The sequence below is a fragment of the Hipposideros armiger genome, unplaced genomic scaffold (genome assembly GCF_001890085.2).
Source record: "Hipposideros armiger isolate ML-2016 unplaced genomic scaffold, ASM189008v1 scaffold_336, whole genome shotgun sequence".
In the NCBI taxonomy this organism is placed as follows: domain Eukaryota; kingdom Metazoa; phylum Chordata; class Mammalia; order Chiroptera; family Hipposideridae; genus Hipposideros; species Hipposideros armiger.
Genome location: NW_017731686.1, coordinates 765,450 through 776,152, shown reverse-complemented (window position 1 = coordinate 776,152; position 10,703 = coordinate 765,450).

The following is a 10,703-nucleotide window of genomic DNA, read 5'->3' as shown; positions in this document are numbered from 1 at the left end:
CTACGCCGTCACCAGCGACTCACGGCAGCCCAGCTCCAGGTTGAGCTGTTGTTCAGCATCTTAGCTGTGGAGGGCAGTGTCACTGACCCTCATATGTGGGATCTGAACCGGGGCCTCTGGCATCCCAAGCCAGCTCTTAACCATCGCGCCACTCGGCCGGCCCCCTCCTGATTTTTCATGGTCACACATGGGTGTGGGACCAGCCTGTTTCTTCTCTCTGCCCTTGCCACCAGTCTTGACATGGCTTCTTCTTTATATCCTTAGTTATAGATCTGTTCAACTAGTCTTCAGATAGTTCTCGAGGCTGACTGTTTTATAATTGAGCGGTAATGTTGATGTGGTCATGATGGGTGGTGAGCACAGTGTTTACCTAATCCACCACCTTGCCCAGAAATCCGACAACCACTTCCCTCAAATAGAGGCAGCAACAAGGCCCAGAAGAGTTTTGAACATGGGACTGGTGTTTTCTGAAGATTAGCCCCTATGTGATTCATGCTGGATTACAATGTGGGAGAACTAGGGGCTGGCCAGCCTTTCACCTAGAGCTTTGGGCAGGTGGCGAGAGTTCAGGGCCAAGAAACGAAATGGAGAAGCAGGCGAGGTAGGTGAGGTAGGGGGGCTGCCTGCTCTACCTTCTGGTTTGAGAACCGGTGTCTGAGGCTACCTCCTTCCCCTCATCCAAGCTCTTCTCTTCATGAGTCACTCGCCTAAAAAACAGATGAATCCAGACAGAAGTTAAGCTGCTACCCTCAGTTTACTTTTGGGAGGAAGTCATTTGCATCATTTTTACATTACTCCTCAGGCTCTAAGAAGTATGAAATAGTGCTATCGTCCTCTCTTTAAATGCCTTGCTTATAAATTGTAACAAACTTTATTGTGCTCATGACTGATCCTCCCAGATAGCATTTAAGCACCTCAGAGATAAGGGCTGGGTTTTCGATCTCTTTGATAGGTTCCCACAGTAGTGCTCCCCCACACACACACCTTTGATATCTGACAGATTTCCCAATGAGATAAAAGATTCTGAACTTATTATTAGCCGACACAAACATACAATATCAGTCTATGTATCTTTTTGGAAATGTAAAATATAATGTGTGTGTGTGTGTGTGTGTGTAATTTTACCCAGTGTTGAATTCATGTGAAAAGTATTTGCAATCTGGAAAACACCCAGAAGCTTTTTGATCTTTAATATTCTCTTAAGGTTACATCATCCCTTTTCTTTTCAACTTGCTGACCACACAGTTGTTTGGGGTCAAACAGTCAGGATGGGCGTATCTTCTTGATAAAAATTAACGGACATGTGGTTGTCCTATCAGCTTCTGATCTTGTTTTTATTTTCTAAAACTGCTCTTTAAGAGGATTCATGGGTCAACTGTGACACACCCAGTGCCCTCTGCTCTTCTTCAGTATCCTGTAACCACGGTCTCCATTTTCATCGGGTCCACGCAATATGGGACAAATCTAAAAGGACCTTGGAGATGGGCATCTACAAGGCAAAGTTGAGGAGGTGGGTGCTGGGTGTCCCTCTGCCTGCCCATGGAGAGTTGGGTGTAGCGCCTAATCGAATAGGGAGGCCCGCAGGCTGCAGAGTGTTCAATCTCGCGAGATTCAGAGCAAGCCAGGGAGAGTTTACAAACCCACCCGGGTCCTCTGGCCGGGCCCATTTCTTACCTTGTCAGTGTCCAGTCTTCTAATGCTCTTTTTGTTGTTTGTTTTTAAACAGCATTCCTTTGAATATTTGTATTCCTTTAAAAGATTGATTTATTCTATCCGCTTTATGCCACACGAGTGATTTTTCATTCAATGTGAGCTAGTGCACTATTTTTCATTTTGATGGAGATTTGTCTTCAGAATTAATTTCAGTCATTTCTTCTTCTCTTCATATCTTTAGCAACTCACAAACATTACTTGCAAAGACTAGTTTATATGATTTATTGGATCTTTTAAAAACCATTAATATCTCTTCCTATTCCATAATTATTTTACTGAAAATGCTATAAAGCTACATATTTCTTATTTAGAAGTGAACATACAAAACAGTGTCACTCTCTTTATGTGGCAAATACAGGATAAAAAAAATACCAGGATTAGTTTGTGTGTCCACATATTTCAGTGGGTTTTCTTCAGCCTTTGCAAATACAGGAGCAGTACTATTATTTTTCTTTTCCCTTAACCTCCCAGAGAAAAGATAGAGCCCCAAGCAGTTTTTCAATTAGCTTAGTCTTTCTTTTTACAATGGTCTGAGATTGTTGCCCGAAAGCCTTCTCCCTTAATGTTGGAGTGCTGAGCCATGCCTGGCACATTCCATTGCTTTGCCATGACGTCTTTTTCTGCACAAGCATTCTGAAATAGCTGTGGATGGATGAACTGTCTTAAAAGGACAGCCCACTGTGGTTCGTAATCCTAGTACTGCAACAGTGGGCATAAAACAAAAAGGCTTTTTCCAGTTCGTGTGAATCATCACTCAAGCATTTAAAAACATGGAATCTGTTCTTTCTGTTCAAAGCACTCCTGTTAATGTTAATGAAAGTCCCACATTTACCTCAAAGCCAGACAAGATGCCTCAATCTTTCCCCAGGAGTCCCAGATTATAAAGAAAGAATATCTGTCCTTTTTTTCCTTTTGTAGTGGAGCAGAATGGAATAATGAAGCGTAGGCAGAATCTAGCAACTTTTAAAATAAGGCTTTCCATTTGTTGACACTAGAAAAATACCTTCGTGTTGGAGCGTAAATGCAAATGTCTCCATTCGTGCTTGATACTTTTCAGATTTGTCTCTCTTTTTTCGCTTTGAAGGGAAAATAAAAATCATTTTGATTTCAAAAAGACAAAACAGCTTTTAAAGACGTTTTACAGATACTAGCCACTCATTTTCTCACTTATTCAAATCAAGCGTTCTTATTGATAGGATCTGAGAAAAAGAGATGAAACACAATAGATGAAACACACAGATAGAGGTAACAGCAGCATAGCGGCCCTGTTCCTATTTTCCTAAGAGAGCGGAGTCTGTCATTCTTACTCAGCTAAACTACCTCAGATGTCGGGGGGCTGAGTGCACTGAAAATGCTTCATTTTCAAGTTATTAGCAAGATCAATGAGCAAATCCTTACATCTGAGAGCAATAGAAAGCATTTGACAATAAGGAAGTGTCATGTACCATTGTTCTTCTAAGAATTACCATCTTAGGTTTCAATTTTCTGTGTTAATTCACATGGTGAACTCTATTCACTTGGAGAAATTTGGGGTTCAGTATTTCGCTCAAAAGACAAAATAAGGCTGCACGTGTAGTGGAAAGTGCATGGGTTTTGGGGGTTAGAACACAGGCTCAAGTTTAGTCAGTAAATAATTTACGTATTAGGCATTCAAGTGCTCAGCCTCTTAGTGGCTATGGAATTTTAGGCATGGAATTGAGCTTTTTCTGAGCTTTGGTATTGTGGAGAGCTATCACATTTAGTCTGCTCAGCAGTTTTCTTTTAGGAATTACTTCTCTCCTACCTAACAAGTTGCTAATACCTTACCTCCTCCTTAATATGACTCAGGCTGGGCACTCAGCCCTAATGGCCACAGTGATTATTCTGGGGGGAACAGCTGGCCCAAACTGGGCCAATCTAGGAATTTTGCTGGAGCCTCCTGGAAAGGGGAGTAACACTGAGCTGTTTGTTCTCCAGGATCACGAGCTGTAAGGGTGATATTAACTTAGTTTCTAGGTATGAGCTTACCTGAGAACAAATTTCAACCCACGGAGAAGGACGCCCTCTGGAAAGTGAGCTCAGATAAGATGTTTTTTTTGTTTTTTTTTTTTAGCTGAGCCATCCTGCTACCTATTGGCAGCTTAGCGGCTGCTCAGCTCGGGCTGGACTCGAACCGCTGTTGCTCAGAGCTCAAACTCTTGAGCGAGCTCTTAACCTACTGAGCCACTCGGCTGGCCCTTCAGATAAGATGTTTTGAGTCACTGCATCTAAACTTACCTGGGTTCACTCCTGGACATTTCACTGATATGCAATCAAACTTTTATTTTCTTTTATCTTTTTGGTTTCATTTTGTTTAGACTAGTTGAATCCTGACAAGACCATTTTGGTCTTTCATTGGGAAAATTGGAATAATACTGCTATTTACCTTACAGATTTGGTGTGATGATTAAAATGAGATAGTATAGGTGAAAGTGAAGTATAATACACACTCGTATACCACCTATGGCGTGCATCAGTGACCATGGGTGAAGGACTTGGAACAGCCCCACCAACCTCCAGGTGACGAAGGTAAGAGTAATCACCACACCTAAGCTCTCATGTACTCTAGGGAGGTTATCGGAGTTCTTAAGATGAATCTTTGTCTTCTGCTCAAAAGTGTCATTATTCCAAGTGAGTTATGTTTATCATGCATACTAACAGGAAAGGAATAAATTCTCACAGCCACTAGCATCGTTTAATTCAACAAATGTTTATGAGCGCCTCTGTTTCTCAGGCACTGTTCTAGGCTCTGGGGATGCAGCGGTGGGGAGCTGGTGAATCAGCTTCTGTTCCACGGTGCTTCCATTTCAGTACAGCTGCAGGCATCCGCACAGAAACATACTCCACTCGGGGTTTGGGGCTGCGTTTGGATCCTGGAACAGGAGTAAGAAAGCTGGTTTGATTGCTTAGCTGCTTACTTAGGTTCCCGATTGGGAACAGCAGGAGGTTAAGCGCCAGGTTTTTTGGCTCCTTTCTTCAGTTACCTATTTGTACATTTGATGCAGATCTGCGTTCATTTTCTTTTCATTAAAATTGGCAAAACGGGAAGGTTTCTGCGGGTGGTCTCAGGATCCGTGACTGAGGCCCCTCTGATGCAGAGGCGGTGAGGCATCTGTAAGCACCGCCGTTCAGCGCTGGCCCATCCACACTGCCGGGCGGCTGCCCTCAGTGGACCATGCTCATTTGCTTACCCTCGCAGTGCCTGGAAGGCTCTCGCTTGGGATAATGAAACATAACCCTATGTAATACACAACTGATTTATCTCAAGTTTAAATAGTCACGTTAGGGCTTGTGTTGAGTTTGGCTTTAGCTGTGTTTACTCCTTCTAGCACTGTGTACAAAATGCAGTGTTCAGAAAAGCAGTGTGCTGTGTTCAGTGGCAGGAGGGCAGGCTCTGGAATTAAATGGATTAATGGGAGTCCATGCTCTGCCACTTAGCATGTGGCATATAGGTTTTCTTAGTCCATTTCTAAGTCCACAGAAGACTTGATTTCTGTAGAGTTATTTTTCCATTTATTCTAATAATTTTCCACCCAAAGCCAAAAGTTCTCTCTAGATTAATGTTGCCACAATGGGATGGAAAGGAGTAGGGGTCTACAAAATTATTATCAGGGGTCCTGCAGAATCAGAGATACTTCATATATTGCCTATAAACCACATAAATCATTTTATCTATTTATCTGTCTATCATCTATCTGTCTATCTAATCTCCTGTATGCTATTATTTTGCAAGTGTGTAAAGATAATCTTGAATTAGTAACTAAATAAATGTTATTTAGGAATATTATCTAATTAAGAAAGCTTTTTGCAATTATTTTTTCAATCAGTAGATGATAACTGCATAAATAATATAATATGTGACTATTGAATTATTTAAACTTAAAAGGGAGATCTCTAAAAAGTTATGAATAATTTAAAGATTTTTTTCCCCCCGTTTATTTTGTTCTGAATTTTTTTTGCTGTCTTTAGTTCATACTTTTTCCTGTCATCTTTTTTTTTCTCCAATTAAATTTCACTAATTTCTATGTCTATAACCACCATTGGTTAACACTATAAAAAGCCTGAAAAACAAAACAAATGTTGGCTGTTGCTTCTTCCCTTGACATTTCTTTCAATGAATGTTGAAGCATATAAATCATATGAGTGCTTTCATCCGACGCCACTAGAATTTTTTGTCCCCTCAGCCAGGGTCCTCCTTGGAGTTCCACAATGTACATCTCAGTATACCAGCTTTGTTATATACATATGTAACTGGATGTATAACAGCTTCGCCTCCACAGATTCCAGGGTACACAACCCACTGAAATTTCTCCTGCTGCAGCTTGAGAAGGATGTTATAGAAAGTCACATTTACTCAGCTTGAATCCACTCATGGTTCCAATGCCTTCTCCCCATTACCACTGCAAACCACTGAGAATTGCTGCTATCTGCTCAGACTTTGAATATCTTTTTACTTTACTTTTATCTTGAATGATAACTTGGTAAATTTAAAATTTACAGAAAGTTAAAATCACAATAAAATGAAGAATACCTATTTTCCCACCATTAAGAGTTAACTGTCAAAAAAACCAAAAACCCTGTCATATTTACTTATCCTGTTTGTTAAAGATGTGAAACATGACATTAAACAAAAGTCCTCTTTAACTCCATCATTACCAGTCCCATCCCCAACTCATTTTTCAGAAACAATCACTATAATTAGAGTATAGATTTCCAGTTCATCTAAATGCATATATACGTGACTGTATATAGTGCTTTTGCATATTTTTATTCATTCATTTATTATTATATAAGTATCCCATTATTGTATTTTTTTTTCACCCAGCATTATGTTTTTACTGTTTTTCCATGCTGTATTCTATTTTTGAGGCTATATTTTGTTTACTTGTTCCCAACTTGGTGGTCATTTCGATTACTTGTATTCAAAGATGTCATAAATCTACATCTTTGTACCTGCATGAGAACTTTTCTAATATACAGAACTTACATATTTTGCAATATAGAAAAGATTATGATACAATGTTAAAACCTTAAGATTTCTCCTGTGGTGGAATTATATTGATGATAAAAATTCTTCACTTTTTCAGCATTGATAATAATGTTTTGTTTTGCCAAGTTTTCAAAATTGATCTTCCTCTTGAGTACTGAGATCCTTGCACGTGTCTCCTGCCCCTCCTCATAGATATTCAGACACAAACATCCCATTCTATTAATTCTTTACCCGGTATGCTTACTCAGAGGATGTACAAACATACTGCTTTCCTGCGACACTTTCGTCAGAAATAGCAAAAATAAATCTGATGAAAAAAATCACAGAGATCTATTCTTTAAAACGCCAGCTATCAGGCTGATATGAATGACTCAGATTCAGGAAGTGACAAGCAACATATTGTAATTTCTGAAACAGAAATTGCTAGTCTTTAACTCTTGACCATCCAGATCGTCACAGGTAAGATTTCCTTGTTCCTCCCTAAATGAGGGCAGCAGGCAGCCTAATCAATACATTGGATATCCATTTCTCCATATATCATACCTCATCATTGAATATTTTATGATGATAGCCAGGTGATTAAGCATATATTTGAAGGAGCAAAAGGGGATAATACAGTCAAGTGACAGGGTAAGGAGAAGAAAGAAAACCTTAGATGCCAACAGTTTTCCCCCCCTAGAATTTGATTGGATTAAAAACTCTCAGACACAAGTAGACAAGATATTTGTATTGTTTACATATGAACTTTTTATATTTCACTACTCTGTTTACATGTGGTTCGTGAAGAGGAAATGGAGGCTGGATAAAGTCACACAGACCTTACCAGTGGCAGTGGTATTTGACTTAAGTGCTCTCTCCATCGTATGATTATGAGGTCATAGCTCAGTCAATGAAACAGTTGTGTCAGAAAATAAATACTTTGCTTGTGTACTCATGTTGGAAGTGCTGTCATTGTGATGAACAGGGGGCACTCAGTGTAAACAAGTAGTGGTTTGAAAGGAGTTTGAATTTGCAATTAGGATGACAACGGCCTGTCATTAGCTGTGTGACCTTCGGCAAGTGGCCCTCTATCCCTATCTATCAGTAAAGTGAGCTATTATATGAAATCCTCAGATTTCACCACTGTCAAGCATCAGTTTCGTTTCTTCTAACTTTTTTCCCTTTAAAACTCCAAGAAGTACCAAATGTACTCATTGAAGTTTCAGATATAAAATTAGTACTGTTTAGAAAAACTGTGGTTGGGTGAATGAATGAAAAAAATATTTATAGGATAGTTCAAAAGAATTCAGATGTATTCATTAAAAAGAATACATTTACACAAATAGACTACTGCTACTATCTTTTTTAGAGATACTTTGCTAGATGGGAAAAAAATCTGTGATTATTGTTATAATTCTGGAAATAGATACCTGTTGGTGTATGCTATTTAAATAGGTTTAAATATAGATGACATTTGTACTATTAATGACTGAGAAAGCATAAAAGAATAGCTATTGCAGAGCTTCCTCTTCGGCCCATGAAGAATTAAATGCTTTGGAAACTGCTCTTCTTCTATACCACCTAGAAAACTGGATTGTGACCCCAAGAGAAGGAAAACAATGGCATGAGCTCTACAATTGCCCCAGTTTACTGCTTAGAGGCAGTTTCCAGGCTGTAGCATAGGGCAGGAGAACACTAATGGAGCCTGTGGTTGGCTGACTTGAGGAGACAGAGATTGTCATTTAGGAAGGCCCAAGCAGTCACAGTTTGTGGGCAGAATACCAGAGAGAGGGGGCTGCACAGATAGAGAGCTCTGGAGATCCACAGAGGGTTCCCTGTGAGTCTTTAGCTAAATACTGATCTGCACGTGCTGGGGGTGAATCTTCATGAGCTAGGAAAAGAGCCACCAGAAAGCAGCGAGCCAAAGGATTTGCAGAGCTCACCTGGAACTGGGGACCAGTTTGCATTCTCACCAGCCTGGGCACTGGGCAGAATTCTGAGGGCCCACACCAGCATCTCAGGGCTTAATTAGCTTTAGAGTAGTCTGTTATGGGCCCACCCTAATACAACGTAACAGCAAGCCTTGAGAGGGTCAAAATTGTGCAAGTGTAACTGCCACAGCAAAGCCAAATGCTGACTAAAGGATCCAACACTCAATGATGTAAAATTCACAATGGCCGGTAAGTGATTTTTTAAAAATTACCCTGCTTACAAGTAAGTAGGAAAATATGTTCAATGACCAGGAGAAAGATCAATTGGTATAAAAGAACCAAAAATGAGAGAAAAAGGTATTAGGAGCCAAAGATACTAAGACAACATTTATACATCTTAAATATTCTCAAGGATGTAAAAGAAAGCATGAAAAAGATGAGAAAAGAAATGGTAGACATGATAAAGAACCAAATGAAACTTTGAGAGGTGAAAAATACAATATCCGGAAAAAACAAAACAAAACCAAACTGAATGAAATCAACATCATATTAGTCACTGCAGAAGATCAGTGAACTTGAAGACAAAGCAATAGAAATCATCCAAAATGAAGTGTGAGAGAAAAAAAGGCTGAAAAGAAAATCTCTGTGACCTATGATACAGCATCAAGCAGTCTGACATATGCTTACTTAGAGTCCCAGAATAAGAGGAGAAAGAGTGAGCGGTACAAAACATTTCAGGACCCAAGAAAATCAACAAATCTCAGCAAAAATAAAAATAAAGAAAACCACAGTGTCAGTCAGGGCCCCATTAGAGGAGAGAAACCACTGAATGTCAAAGGTATTTAAAGGGAAAGTTTAATATAAAGCATTATTAACTAAAGAATGTAGGGGTAGCGTCCATAAGGCACAGTCGCTACCCCTACGGCTGACAGAGAACATTCAAGGAAGGGACCCTCCCAGGGCTGAGATCCAGTTTCACTAGAGAGGGCACAGCTGTGGTTCACAGATGGCAGAGAATTCATGGTGGTGCCTTGTGGGAATATGTCCTTGGAACTTGCTAAAATTTCATACTTTAGGGTGCTGGGAAAAGCTATTCATGGGAGGAGTTTCACTGAAGACACTGCTACAAAACCACCTGAGAGGATGCCCAGAGGAGTTGCTGGCGGTGAGCTCCTGCCAAATGAGTATACCACAGCCCCATGGAAAGCCCTCTCCTCCTGCACCCTTTATAGACAAAATTTACAGCCACCTGGCAAAGGGAAAAACAGCTTAAAGGGTTCAGATCCAGTCTTGCAGAGCAGACAGTGAAAGATAAATTTGGAGCTAAGAGACAATAATTGATAACCGGCAGTCTGTCTATTGACTCCTCAACTTCTTTAATGCACTCTTATAAACACATTTGAGCTTCTGTATGTGAACAAAACAACCCTGTTTGCAACTAACAAGATACATCTACCCATCTGACAAGTCAAAATTCTTATCCTTTCCCCAAAAGGAAAACAACACACATTCCCAATAATCAGTGTCCATTGCTGACTATATTAATTCCTCCTCAACAGACCTATTGAACATTCTGTTACTTAAAAACTGAAATTTAAAGTCAACGTCTAATAATTTATATATGAAATAAAAACGGGAAGAAAGAGAAGGTGTTTAGGGTATATTAACAAAACAAGCAAATAACAAAGAGAAAATATGCAAAGCTACTACCGCCCTCATTTTTGTAATTGGTCACAAGATTGTAGTTGCTATCTGTGTTCCCTCTTCAGCTGCCTATCTTGTATCTCCCTTGCTCTCTCTCCATCAGAATCTCAGCTGCTTTAGGTTCTTTACTAGGTGGAATGACCCAAACATTCTTTCCCGAATGGTCTAAGTTCTCAAATATTCTGAGTTGTGTTGAAGTTTTTAAATAACTTTTAATGTTAGGCATGGAAATTCTAAGAGGCATCCCTGAGGATATGTTGGGCTCTCCACGTTGTCACCCTTGCCTCCACTGTACAGCAGCAGACCAATTCCCTTTTGGTCATTGGGAACAATCACTCCGGTCAGTTAACTAACACTCTTTCTCTTTT